Source organism: Schistocerca serialis, chromosome 9, assembly GCF_023864345.2.
Source record: "Schistocerca serialis cubense isolate TAMUIC-IGC-003099 chromosome 9, iqSchSeri2.2, whole genome shotgun sequence".
In the NCBI taxonomy this organism is placed as follows: domain Eukaryota; kingdom Metazoa; phylum Arthropoda; class Insecta; order Orthoptera; family Acrididae; genus Schistocerca; species Schistocerca serialis.
This window is the reverse complement of record NC_064646.1, coordinates 69938582-69952960: the sequence shown is the minus strand read 5'-3', so window position 1 is coordinate 69952960 and position 14379 is coordinate 69938582. Positions and strand designations below refer to the sequence as shown.

At 43.3% G+C, this 14379-nt stretch overlaps 1 protein-coding gene and 1 non-coding gene across 2 annotated transcripts in view; one reads left to right on the top strand and one right to left on the bottom strand.

Moving 5' to 3' along the window:
• The window catches only part of LOC126418881 (cytochrome P450 6j1-like), a 141706-nt gene that overhangs the window by 54972 nt on the left and 72355 nt on the right, over positions 1 to 14379 (top strand). The gene's annotated exons all lie outside the window — the stretch shown is intronic.
• Trnas-cga (transfer RNA serine (anticodon CGA)) lies at positions 9634 to 9708 on the bottom strand. Its single transcript has one exon. It is a non-coding gene; the product is annotated as a tRNA-Ser (tRNA).

Genomic DNA, 14379 nt, shown 5'->3' with positions numbered 1-14379 from the left:
TCCTCATATCACAAAGCACAATATTCACTTAAGAACTGCTACATCTTCAGAAGACAGGCTCACTATAACACTCCGATTCCTTACTACAGGAGAGGGTTATGTTAGGTTAGGTCAGGTTAGGTCTCCAATCTTAATCTATTTTTGTTTTCAGGGTGCCTCACGTTGTAAAGCGCCTCATCAGCTTCAGACATCTCTATTAATTTTGTAGTTGTCGGCACACACCAATTGTATTTACCGGCAATGGTTATAAAAACACTACAGACGACAGAACGCTGCAGCGATGATAGCGCCCCATGTGGTAACATGTTACATTGCAGTGAACAGAAGACAAGCTGATTCTTTGATCAAATATACAGCGAGGCCCTAGATTTGATCAAATATTGGACGACATTTGACAAAGTCCCTATTACACTATCAGATATCTTTGACAAAGATATTGGACAAAGATATTGGACAAAGAAATTTGATAGTGTAATACCGGCCTTAGCTGGCCGTGCGGACCGCCCGACCGCCCGCCGCGCCTCTCGACCTTACACCATTAAAAGACACAACCCACGGGTTTGGATATTTTTCTAGCCGTGCAAAACGTGTTAGTCATTGGGTTTAAAATGGGAGCGCCTGACCAGTGTAACAACGGATGGAGCCCCTGCGCTACGAGGGACACGCACTGGATTCCTAGGTTAAGTCAGGCCAAAAATGGCTCAAGTCGGCTGTTCCTTATTCGCGGCAGTCCATTGTCTGATACACCAGGAGGCGAAGATTGTCAACATAAAAAATGTTATGGACACAGTTCCTCGAACGGTTAATTATCTTCGATCGCATGGACTCACACATCTCCAATTTAAAGAATTTATGGCTGATATCGGAGCGGAATACCCGGACATCCCCTACCACACCGAAGTAAGATAGCTGAGCAGAGGAAAGGTGCTTCATCGGTTTTTCTCCTTGAGGGGTGAAATAAATACCTTTTTGAAATGAAAGGACGTTCAGAAGAATTACTTTGTGATTCTAAGTGGGTGGCGAATTTGGCTTTATTGAGTGACCTTACTGGTCATTTAAATACTTTGAACACTCCAAGGCGAAAATCACTCAGTTGCTGATTTAGTGCAGATGATTCAAGCATTTAAAAAAACTTATTCTGTGGGGAAAACAGTTGCGCGAGAAGAATTGTGGACACTTTCCTGCACTAGACAGTGTTAAAGAAGATGTGGATTTTTCAGATTATGTTCAAATCATTTACGAATTACAAGAACAGTTTGAAAACAGATTTTTGGAGACAAGTGAGCTTCAACCGGTCTTATATATGTTTGTTCGGCCGTTTTCCCTTCGGGCAGAGGAAGTCTCACAAGTGTTGCAACTAGAGCTGATTGACCTGCGGTGCGATATCCGCCTGTAAAGGACCGCTTTCTTATGTGTAAAACTTTGGATGACTTTTGCAGCTGTCTTCCACGAGAGAAATATCCTCTTTTGCACAAGCACGCGGCCAAATTTCTCTCAATGTTTGGTTCTACGTGTATTTGTGAGCGCTTTTTCTCTGTTTTAAAGCTTGCTAAAGCTAAGAACCGTTCATTACTTGGCGATAAAAATTTGACTAATTCTTTGAGGTTAGTAGTCTCACAGAATATTGCACCAAACCTAGACAAAATCGGTTTTCTCGAAAAAGAAAATCGTGTAAAATGTTAATTGTCTTCTTTAACAATGTTGACTTGAAGAATTAAAGAGCTTTATAACCTTAATTCTATTTTTAATAAGTTTTCAAACTTGGTCAGTTAAAATTAAAACACCAAACTAAGGATCCGATTTCTAAACTCTGAAAACGGATACAAAAAGCTGCAGCATGAAGTATAACAAAAAATATTAAATTGTAAGTACTAACAGTAATAATCAGACACTATATCCCTTACATAAAACTATTTCTAAAATAGAATATTTTGTTTACGTTGGATCAGACCGCGGGACAGTCCAGCGCAGAGCAGTGCTGTGCGGTCTCACTCGCTCCGCAAGGAATCAGCGCCAGGATTTCACCCGGAACAAGTCCCGCCCACTCACCCCCGGTTTTCCCGGTCTTTGTTCGGCGCCTGGGCATCGTTTCAGTTGACCCACGTGGCTTACCGCGTTCGGCTGCACTTGGAGTGGATCTTAAATTAATATCTTGCTAGGTCTTAAATTTTGCCAGGTAGTTAAAATGCACGTTACAAAAAACGTGCACAATTGGCCTCAGCTGTGCCAGGTACTACCACAGCAAACATAAGAGAAAACAATTTAGCACTGAATTCTTTAAATACGAGAACTCAGTATTCAGATGAATAGCCTATGAGGAAACACACTTCTATGTGAGGAAAAGCACCCAAAGCTAAAACAGGATAAACTTACCCTCAAAGAATAATTTGCTTGCAGAAAAAGGAACCACAGTATACTTGACACTTATGTTTCAGAACTCAGACAGTATATGTGAAACAAGCACCAATGTTCACTGTACTTCCAGAGGGCATCAAAATTACTTTGTTCTTGCTAGATCGATCCAAGCTGTTTTTGCGTGCTATTCACTGAATAGTTTTTCTGAAAAAGTTTTAGGGTAGAAAGCACAGCATGAAGGATGTTTTACAGCCGTGAAACACCGCAACATTTATTTCCTCCATAACTACTGTGACAAACATACACATCACATTATTATTTTTAAAAAATGGTTTGAATGACATTTACGAAATTAATAAATCTTTTGGTTAAAAACAGACAGGACAAAGAATAACGACACATTATTTTCCTGAGACGTTTGCAACAGCATATAGATCACTAATCACACAGAAACAGACACAATTCTTTGTAACCTCGTTTTAATGGAAGAATTTACAAGTTAAAATTCAGCCATTACCCATGCAAATACTAACGAAGTATGTCATACAAGCAAATATCTTACTGCTTTCATTAGGCATTTCTAGTTTATGACATTCGTATATTCTTTTCGTGAGCTACTATGAGAGCATACATAAACAAAACTGTTGGGTTGGCAGGAGAGCCAACACCGTGTTACTGGAGGAGGTCGAAATGCACGCGTTTTAGCTCACGCAGGCTGGCGTGAGGAGGGAAGGACTATACTGACGTGAGGTCTGGAACATGACAAGGAATTAGAATTCAGAAAGCGGACATAGCTAGTTTGATACTTAACTTTAATCCATTAATGATGTATGTCGCTCTTGACGGTACATGATTCACAATATTATCTGTTAGTAACTGAATATGGCGCCTTGCTAGGTCGTAGCAAATGACGTAGCTGAAGGCTATGCTAAACTGTCGTCTCGGCAAATGAGAGCGTATGTAGACAGTGAACCATCGCTAGCAAAGTCGGCTGTACAACTGGGGTGAGTGCTAGGGAGTCTCTCTAGACTAGACCTGCCGTGTGGCGGCGCTCGGTCTGCAATCACTGATTGTGGCGACACGCGGGTCCGACGTATAATAACGGACCGCGGCCGATTTAAAGGCTACCACCTAGCAAGTGTGGTGTCTGGCGGTGACACCACAAAAACAACCTTCACTTATTTCTATATAACGTTGATTTTTAGACAACAGAGTTATTCGACTGCATCCGTGGCTTTACTAGCGACATGACAGCATCTCGTTGTGTTCTGTGACCTTCCGTGAACCATTCTGCATGCACCCGTTGCAATGCCGAAACGTTTCGTCGCATACGAGCTGCAATTTCCCGGATGGATGCATCACATTCTGTCATGCCAATACCGCGCCCTCTTTCAAACTCACTAATTCGACAGTACGCTCCGCGCATGCATCTTTGATGCCTCCTGTCACACTTACCCATTACCTTCGGTTTCATCTACATCTACGTGATTACTCTGCTATTCACAATAAAGTGCCTGGAAGAGGGTTCAATGAATCACCTTCATGCTGTCTCTCTACCGTTCCACTCTCGAACGGCACGCGGGAAAAGCGAGCACTTAAATTTTTCTGCGCGAGCCCTGATTTCTCTTATTTTATCGTGATTATCATTTCTCCCTATATAGGTGGGTGCCAACAGAATGTTTTCGCAATCGGAGGAGAAAACTGGTGACTGAAATTTCATGAGAAGATCCCGTCGCAACGACAAACGCTTTTGTTTTAATGATTGCCACTCCAGTTCACGTATCATGTCTGTGGCGCTATCTCCCCTATTTCGCGATAATACAAATCGAGCTGCCCCTCTTTCTACTTTTTCGATGTCATCCATCAGTCCCACCTGATGCGGATCCCACACCACACAGCAATACTCCAGAATAGGGCGGACAAGCGTAGTGTAAGCAGTTTCTTTGCTAGACCTGTTGCATCTTCTAAGTGTTCTGCCAATGAATCGCAGTCTTTGGTTGGCTCTACCCACAATATTATCTATGTGATCGTTCCAATTTAGGTTATTTGTAATTGTAATCCCTAAGTATTTAGTTGAATTTACAGCCCTCAGATTTGTGTGACTTATCGAGTAATCGAAATTTAGCTGATTTCTTTTAGTAATCATATGAATAACTTCACACTTTTCTTTATTCAGGGTCAATTGCCACTTTTCGCACCATACAGATATCTTATCTAAATCATTTTGTAATTTGTTTTGGTCATCTGATGACTTTACAAGACGGTAAATGACAGCATCATCTGCAAACAATCTAAGACGGCTACTCAGATTGTCTCCTATGCCGTTAATATAGATCAGGAACAATAGAGGGCCTATAACACTTCCTTGGGGACTGCCGGATATTACTTCTGTTTTACTCGATGACTTTCCGCCTGTTACTACGAACTGTGACCTTTCTGACAGGAAATCACGAATCCAGTCGCACGACTGAGGCGATAATCCGTAGGCACGCAGTTTGGTTAAAAGACGCTTGTGAGGAACGGTGTCGAAAGCCTACTGGAAATCTAAAAATATAGAATCAATTTGACATCCCCTGTCGATAGCACTTATTACTTCATGAGTATAAAGAGCTAGTTGTGTTTCACAAGAACGATATTTTCTGAATCCGTGCTGACTGTATGTCAATAAATCGTTTTCTTCGAGGTGCTTCATAATGTTCGAATACAGTATATGTCCTAAAACCCTACTGCAAATCTACGTTAGTGATATAGGCCTGTTGTAATTCAGCGCCGGCCGCGGTGGTCTAGCGGTTCTAGGCGCTCAGTCCGGACCCGCGCGACTGCTACGGTCGCAGGTTCGAATCCTGCCTCGGCCATGGATGTGTGTGATGTCCTTAGGTTAGTTAGGTTAATGTGGTTCTAAGTTCTAGGGGACTGATGACCACAGATGTTAAGTCCCATAGTGCTCAGAGCCATTTGAACCATTTTTTTGTAATTCAGCGGATTAGTCCTACTTCCCTTTTCGGGTGTTGGTGTGTCCTGAGCAATTTCCCAGTCTTTAGATACCGATCTTCCTGTGAGCAAGCTGTTGTATATAATTGCTAAATATGGAGCTATTTCATCAGCATATTCTGAGAGGAACCTGACTGGTGTTCAATCTGGACCGGAGGCCTTGCCTTTATTGATTTAAGCTGCTTTGTTACACCGAGGATATCTACTTCTATGTTTCTCATCTTGGCAGTTGTTTTTGATTGGAATTCAGGAATATTTACTTCGTCTTCTTTGGTGAAGGAGTTCCGGAAAACCGTGTTCAATAACTCTGATTAACTGGCATTGTCATCAGTGACTTCATCGTTGTTATCGCGCAGTGAAGGTATTGATTGCGTCTTACCACTGGTGTGTTGTATGTATGACCAGAAGCTCTATGGGTTTATAGCGACAGCGAGAGCCACAGGCACACTTCAGCGGTAAAAGGTGTCGCACCGCGATATCAGTGTTGACCTTGAACCCGCGGGCCAAGTTCCAAATGATAATCATTTCTGCTACGTACATGTCCTGTGAATATGAACGTCCTGTCTGTAGCCATCCAAGGTGTTATGCTTTTTCTGAACAAGAGTGTATGTTATTCATATATCCCCAACACATTTATAATTTCATCTGTCATGTTGTTGTTGACATCTTCAGTCCTGAGACTGGTTTGATGCAGCTCTCCATGTTACTCTGCCCTGTGCAAGCTTCTTCATCTCCCAGTACCTACTGCAGCCTACATCCTTCTGAATCTACTTAGTGTATTCATCTCTTGGTCTCCCTCTACGATTTTTACCCTCCGCGCTGCCCTCCAGTACTAAATTGGTGATCCCTTGATGCCTCAGAACATGTCCTACCAACCGAACCCTTCTTCTAGTCAAGTTGTGCCACAAACTCCTGTATCCCCAATTCTATTCAATACCTCCTCATTAGTTACGTGATCTACCAATCTAATCTTCAGCATTCTTCTGTAGCACCACATTTCGAAAGTTTCTATTCTCTTCTTGTCTAAACTATTTATCGTCCATGTTTCACTTCCATACATGGCTACACTCCATACAAATACTTTCAGAAACGACTTTCTGACACTTAAATCAATACTCGATGTTAACAAATTTCTCTTCTTCAGAAACGCTGTCCTTGCCATTGCCAGTCTACATTTTATATCCTCTCTACTTCGACCATCATCAGTTATTTTGCTCACCAAATAGCAAAACTCCTTTACTACTTTAAGTGTCTCATTTCCTAATCTAATTCCCTCGGCATCACCCGACATAATTCGATTACATTCCATTATCCTCGTTTTGCTTTTGTTGATGTTCATCTTATACCCTCCTTTCAAGACACTGTCCATTCCGTTCAACTGCTCTTCCAAGTCCTTTGCTGTTTCTGACAAAATTACAATGTCATCGGCGAACCTCAAAGTTTTTATCTCTTCTCCATGGATTTTAATACCTACTCCGAACTTTTCTTTTCTTTCCTTTACTGCTTGCTCAATATACAGACTGAATAGCATCGGGGATAGGCTACAACCCCGTCTCACTCCCTTCCCAACCACTGCTTCCCTTTCATGTTCCTCGACTCTTATAACTGCCATCTAGATTCTGTACAAATTGTAAATAGCCTTTCGCTCCCTGTATTTTACCCCTGCCACCTTTAGAATATGAAAGAGAGTATTCCACTCAAAATTGTCAAAAGCTTTCTCCAAGTCTAGAAATGCTAGAAACGTAGGTTTGCCTTTTCTTAAGCTAGCTTCTAAGATAAGCCGTGGGTCAGTATTGCCTCACGTGTTCCAATATTCCTACGGAATCCAAACTGATCTTCCCCGAGGTCGGCTTCTACCAGTTTTTCCATTCGTCTGTAAAGAATTCGAGTTAGTATTTTGCAGCTGTGACTGACATATACGAATCAGAGCATAGTTGTAGCAATAAAATAAACTATCCGCTGTCTGTTCTTTCGGCCATTGCTAAGAAATGCTGTTTTGGTCACTAACCGTAGAGACATGACGTTTCGATTGCGCCAGAACAGACTGAATTGCATTTTTCTAGAAACTCAGTGACTGGATGTAGCGGACTGAATGAAACATAACTTAATTGTAAAAGAACTGGATCGTATTACACAATGTGTTTCAAAAAGAATGACCTGGTTTCAAAACTCCACACTTACTGATAAAAACATACTACAAACATTGGACAAATCGTAAAATACGCACAAAATCTTAAAGTTTTAGCTATGCTATTACAAATGCTCGATGTGTCTACTAGCAGCAGCACGAGCAACATCTAGACGATAGCTAAATTCGTCATAAAGTTTACACAACGGGTCTGCCTTTACAGGAGTTATGGCGGCTGTTATCGTGTTCTTCACTTCTTCTGTGTCATGAAGTAAAGGTGTCGGAGGGGGGACGAACATGCTTTCCTTCACACATCCCGACAAGTAAACAACGCAATGGGGTCATGTCTGGCGATCTCGGAGGCCAAGAATGCAGGGCAGAGTCTCGGAGTCCCGCGCGCCCTATCCAGCGTTGAGGCAGAGTGCCATTGAGAAACTGACGTACGTTGTTGTGCCTGCGTAGTGAATCTCCACCCTGTTGGAAAATGAAGTTATCGGAGTTCTCCTGAAGTTGTGTAAAAAGCCAATTTTGCAGCATTTGAAAATGGCTCATTCCAGTCACGATGTTTTCCTCAAACAAGAAGGGCCGTACACTTTTTCGCGAGAACTAGCACAAAAAACGCTCACTTTAGGTGAGTCTCTTTCGAGCTCAATAATGTCAAGAGGTTTCTGGAGTCTCCATATGCGCTCGTTATGTAAGTTTACTTTACCGCTAACATGAAATGTCGCTTCATCACTGAAAATTAATCATGGTAAAAATGTATCGCCTTCCATGTCCTCTAGCAGAGCAATGTTGAAGTCCTTATATCACCAACCCGAAGAACTTGCACGAATTATAGCTATACGGTTTACAGACCAAACGACGCCGTAACATTCGACAGGCGGTCGTGTGAGGTATTGCCAATTCTCTGCTTGCGCGGCCAGTAGACTTTCGTGGACTGCGTATCCTGTCTCCTCAAACTGGGCCGGCCGGGGTGGCCGAGCGGTTCTAGGTGCTACAGTCTGGAACCGCACGACCGCTACGGTCGCAGGTTCGAATCCTACCTCGGGCATGGATGTGTGTGATGCACTTAGGTTAGTTAGGTTTAAGCAGTTGTAAGTTCTAGGGGACTGGTGACCTCAGAAGTTAAGTCCCATAGTGCTCAGATCCATTTGAACCATTTTCTTCAAACTGGCTATACCAACGACGATTATTTTTGTGTGCAGGCAGATCAGTGCCAAACCGCCAACGAAAAGCACGCTGGATCTAAATAATTGAGTCACTCTTTGCAAACCGCAGCACACAACATGTCTTCTGATGAGTGGACACCATCTTACTTCCGGCTGACTGCAAACTGAGAAGATAGACGCATTGACTGACATCTAACGATGATTTTCTGAAACTCTAGGCCACGTCCAATCAAACAACACACGTTTCCTTGTCATATTTCGTAATAATTACCGTTCAAAATCAAGTCATTCTTTCTGAAACACCCTGTACTTCAGGTGCCACATGGCATTTCTTTGTATGCTATCGTTGAGGGCATTATGTACTTGAAAGTAAGGGCTTAAGCCATATGAAAGCGCAAGGGTGTAATGAGATAGACTACGTGTCTGTTCTATCAGCAAGGAAGTAACCAAGACCGGAGGTTGTAGCTGAAAAATCAAAATGTGACTACTCATGTGGGTCATCAGAATGTTGGAAGTCATTAAGGCATGACGAAAACAGAAAGAAATATCAACAGAGTTCAGCTCCATGCAGTAACGACAAAGTAAGACACTTCTCTTACTTCTAAGTTAGAGAGAATCCATCCGGTAGCAAAAACGGCTTATGTAACATTGAGCACCACAACAATTCACGTTGAGATGTCACGTGACGTAAAGGAGAAGGTATCAATACTAGCGATAACCTCTGTGTGCTATTTTACAAGCTACAAGATGTAAGCAGCCTAAGGCATCACTCCCCACAAAAGAAGACTTTGTTCTCTTTGTTACGAACAGCTCTCAAGCCGAAATGCTGAAAAAGTATCGCAGTGACTGTATTCGTGTTGATGGAACCAATGGTTACGGTTTTGAATTACGAGGTGCGTTCAGTAAGTAATGCAACACTTTTTTCTGAAAGCAAGTGGGTTTTATTCGGGATAATAATACACTAAAACTTCCTGGCAGATTAAAACTGTGTGCGCCGACCGAGACTCGAACTCGGGACCTTTGCCTTTCGCGGGCAAGTGCTCTAACCTTCTGAGCTACCGACGCACGACTCACGCCCGGTACTCACAGCTTTACTTCTGCCAATATCTCGTCTCCTACCTTCCAAACGCCTACCTTCTCATTCTGGAATAATACACTATATTATTCTCCACTCTTTTGGCAACAATACCCTATTTTTAAACATAATATCCGTTCAATGCGACGGCCTTCCGCTACGTTACTGGGAGGGCGTGTATGCCCGCATGGTCCCACTCTACTGGTCGACGTTGGAGCCAATGTCTTACTGCATCATTATCCTCTCCACCAACATACTGTTTCCCGCAGAGCGCATCCTTCATTGCGTCAAACAGACGGAAGTCGGAGGTGCGAGATCAGGGCTGCAATGTGGATGAGGAAGAACAAGCACGCGAGCTCCTCTCTGGTCGCAGACTTGTATGAGGCCTTGCGATGTCATGGAGAAGTTCGTTTGCCTCACCTCGAACTAGAGTTCCCGTATGTCCAAACATTGCAGGAGCCAAGGCGCGAAGGGCATGGACAGTTCTACACGATCTCGTTGCTATGTTGAGACTCCTCGCCCAACGACTCACCGTACTTTTGTTCAGTGCCAGATCTCCGTAGACATTCCGCAAGAGCCATTGAATATTTGCGATGGTCTGGTTTTCCGCCAAACGCCATTTTTAAGGCTACGTACATCGTCGCCGCCTATCGCAACTTCATCGAACGGGTATAGTTACTGAAGCGGGAACATTTCACGATGTCCCACAACAAGATCCTCATTTTTTCAACCCAAATTGGCCGAGGAAAAAAATGTGTTGCATTACTTGCTGAACACCTCTCGCGCGGGATTAGCCGAGCGGTCTTAGGCGCTGCAGTCATGGACTGTGCGGCTGGTCCCGGCGGAGGTTCGAGTCCTCCCTCGGGCATGGGTGTGTGTGTTTGTCCTTAGGATAATTTAGGTTAAGTAGTGTGTAAGCTTAGGGACTGCTGACCTTAGCAGTTAAGTCCCATACGATTTCACACACATTTGAACATTTTTTTGAACACGTCTCGTAATTACGATTCATGTGCTTGACAACGCCAGACAACGTTCTTTGTGCGCTTTCTTCGCCGCAAACAGACCTGATCTAGAGATGCCATAACTGTTTTTCGACGAAATCAGGGCTCAAGTAGGTAAAATAAAGCCTCACATGTGTGTGTGTGTGTAGGATCTGGCTGAATCGTTTTACAGTGTATGGCTTTCGCAGATGGAAGAAACTTTGAGGAGACTGTATTGTCCATGGCACATTGACAAAGAGTAGAGAACGAAAATACACTACTGGCCATTAAAATTGCTACACCAAGAAGAAATGCAGATGATAAACGGGTATTCATTGGAAAAATATATTATACTAAAACTGACATGTAACTACATTTTTACGCAATTTGGGTGCACAGACCCAGAGAAATCAGTACCCAAAACAACCACCTCTGGCCGTAATAACGGCCTTGATACGCCTGGGCATTGAGTCAAACAGAGCTTGGATGGCGTGTACAGGTACAGCTGATCATGCAGCTTCAACACGATACCACAGTTCATCAAGAGTAGTGACTGGCGTATTGTGACGAGCCGGTTGCTCGGCCACCATTGACCAGAGGTTTTCAGTTGGTGAGAGATCTGGAGAATGTGCTGGCCAGGGCAGCAGTCGAACATTTTCTGTATCCAGAGACGTGTAACCAATGGCACCCCATACCATCACGCCGGGTGATACGCCAGTATGGTGATGACGAATACACGCTTCCAATGTGCGTTTGCCGCGATGTCGCCAAACACGGATGCGACCATCATGATGCTGTAAACAGAATAGGGATTCATCCGAAAAAATGTCGTTTTGCCATTCGTGCACCCAGGTTCGTCGTCGAGTACACCATCGCAGGCCCTACTGTGTGTGATGCAGCGTCAAGGGTAACCGCAGCCATGGTCTCCGAGCTGATAGACCATGATGCTGCAAACATCGTCGAACTGTTCGTGCAGAAGGTTGTTGTCTTGCAAACGTCCCCATCTGTTGACTCAGCGATCGAGACGTGGCTGCGCGATCCGTTACAGCCATGCGGATAAGATGCATGTCATCTCGACTGCTAGTGATACGAGGCCGTTGGGATCCAGCACGGCGTTCCGTATTACCCTCCTGAACCCACCGATTCCACATTCTGCTAACAGTCATTGGATCTCGACCAACGCCAGCAGCAATGTCGCGATACGATAAACCGCAATTGCGATAGACTACAATCCGACCTTTATCAAAGTCGGAAACGTGATGGTACGCATTTCTCCTCCTTACACGAGGCATCACAACAACGTTTCACCAAGCAACCCCGGTCAACTGCTGTTTGTGTACGAGAAATCGGTTGTAAAGTTTCCTCATGTCAGCACGTTGTAGGTGTCGCCATCGTGTGTGAATGCTCTGAAAAGCTAATCATTTGCATATCACAGCATCTTCTTCCTGTCGGTTAAATTTCGCGTGTGTAGCACGTCATCTTCGTGGTGTAGCAATTTTAATGGCTAGAAGTGTATATGTACGAAAATAAAATCAGAGAAACGAGGATCTGAAATGTACATAGGATAGACAAAATAATGTGAACACCTATGCTCACGTGGGAATCATTTATTAAGAAGGAATTGGATCCCCATTTGCCCGTAATACAGATGTGATTCTTCTTGGAATACTGGCATTGTATAGTCTCCAGTGGAACGTTATGCCACTCTTCGATCAGAACCTTTTCTAACTCCTGTAGTGACGAGTGAGGCGGAAATCTGCTCTGGAGTGTGTGCTTCAATGCCGCCAACAAGGGTTCGATGTTGTTAAAGTCTGGGGACTGTGCTGGCCTGGGAAGGCGCTGCAGTTCAGTTGCATGTTCATCACACCACGATTTTACTGTTTTGGCTGTGTGACTGGGTGCATTACCGACCTTAAATATGGCATCATTGTTGGGGAACAACATTTGAATCATGTGACGTAATCGTTGGTTGTAACACGGCCTTTGAGAGTAATGATGAGACCACCTGAATACCATGATATGGCTGCCCACACTGTCACACTTCCACCTCCATACTTAACCGCTGGAATCAAGCAATCAGGATTGCAGGCTTCTTTTGGCGCTCTCCAGACGTAAATGCTGCCCGATGTTGGAAATAACGAAAACTGATCAGCCGTCCAGCATTTATGTTCCTGACGCCATGTTTTACCCTTCTTTGCGTTGGTTGTCGTCACTAATGGTTTCGGTATAGCAGCTCGTCCACGGATATTCGCTTCATGGATTTCTCGGCGCACAGTGTCGATAGATTAGGGGTCTCAAAGATGCGTACTGAGCTCTGCAGTCGCTTTAGCCGCCCTAGTTTTGTGTTGTTTTGACACAATTCGTGTTAGCATACGACCATCTCTGACATTTAATTTTGATTTGCGCCCACTATTACGTTTACAAGATGATGTCTGTCCATGTTTTGGGCAAGCTGTCAGGACTGTTGAAACAGTTGCTCTTGAAACATTCAATAAGTTGGCTTTCTTGGTTACTGATGCTCCAGCTAATCGGGCCCCCACAACCTTCCCTCTCTGGAACTCTGTTAAGTCTCTCATTGAACGTCGACCTCGGCCTCTGAATGCAGATACGAAGTGTGCAGTACTCGTAAACAACCTGCACTGATGCCTAGTCCGTACTGAACACGCCCTGTCCAGCACGACACGTGCCTTACCTGCGTTGTTGAGTCAAACACAACTATCCCATTCTACCACTGTTCACATTATATTGCCCCTCCCCTGTATAAGATAATGAGAAGTCTGATGTAAGAGGGACAAGTTATACCCTTCGAAGAACTTGAATTTCAGCTTTACCCTGTGGGACAGCACTGCACTTTTTCTGTTTCTTTGAAGTTATATTTTCTGCAACTTTCATTATTAAAACAATAAAAATACTTTCCTTTTGCTAATGCATTTAATTTCAGTGTGTTGCTACATACTTTCAATTGTAATACAGCGTACTTGTAGGCTGACTTCATCACACAAAAATCACTGAAATTCCCACCTAAGCCCTGAACACGTGGAATTTGGTGTACGATAGGTTCTATTTTGAGTTCTCGTCGTTTCTGATTTACTATACATAAATGACCTTCTGCTTGAATGGTCAGAAACTGTAAATTTTATCCCTGTTGCAGATGTAAGAGGCCCTCTCACAGAAAGGAAAGCTAATGAAATCCTTAAAAACGTTAATATATATTTCAAGGCAAAAAGAGAATCGTTAAATTTAGGCAAATCTATATATTATAGCCTCGTGATGACTGGGTGTTGTGTGATGTCCTTAGGTTAGTTAGGTTTAAGTAGTTCTAAGTTCTAGGGGACTGATGACCATAGCTGTTAAGTCCCATAGTGCTCAGAGCCATTTTTTTATGTATTATATATACAATTAGTGCTTGTCACATAGCCCCGAAAGCTTTAAAAATAGTCTACTCAAACAATGAAATACAAGAAGTAGATGTTAAGTTTCTTGGATTACATGTGGATAATTATCTTAAATAGAAGACACACATCAGAGAATTAATGAAGTGTCTCTCTAATCTTTCCACAGCTTACGCATCTTTTCCTGTGGCCCGCATTTCAGCATCTGCATGAAGTGCAGCTTGTGTGTAGACTGCTTGTTCTTTGCGAGTTCTGATAATGTGATTTAGCGTGACACTCTGTTCCTCAC